Below are 583 nucleotides of genomic sequence, written 5' to 3'. Positions count from 1 at the left end.
TGTCTTGGAAGACACCAAGAGAGTGCTGAACGCACGGAGTGGATCGTCGATCCTACGGTCCCTTGGATCCGTACTATCCTTTGGTAAAGGAAGTTCAAGACGTCGTCTCCAAAGACCCGCCTTCGGTCCATCCTCCGGACCGAGGTGTGCGTCATGAGATCGATCTGGTTCCGGGAACCACTTACTGCGTAACACGCCAATGGCCCCTGCCTTAGGAGCAGTGCGATGTCATTGACGCCTTTTTTCCGTTCAAAGCACGATGCAGGGATGATACGTGAGAGCAAGTCTCTACATTCGACACCCACTTTTTGTGTTGGGAAGCCGAACGGCAAGGGCGTATCGTTCATGCTTACAATTATCTCAACGCTGCCATTATTCCGGCACAGACGCCGATTCCTAGAAAGGATTTTTTTAGAACAACATGGTGGGATGTACGAAGTACAGCGCACTCGGCTTGGTCGATGGATATTATTAATTGCTCATGAGAGCGAGTGATATTCCGCTAACAGCGGTGAGCACTCCGAGCATCATGCTCTGGGAGTGGCTGGTGATGCCTAAAGGACTGTCAAATGCACCAGCAACT

The sequence above is a fragment of the Plasmopara halstedii genome (genome assembly GCF_900000015.1).
Source record: "Plasmopara halstedii genome assembly, contig: Scaffold_671, whole genome shotgun sequence".
Taxonomy (NCBI): domain Eukaryota; phylum Oomycota; class Peronosporomycetes; order Peronosporales; family Peronosporaceae; genus Plasmopara; species Plasmopara halstedii.
Note: the sequence above shows the minus strand (reverse complement) of the source record.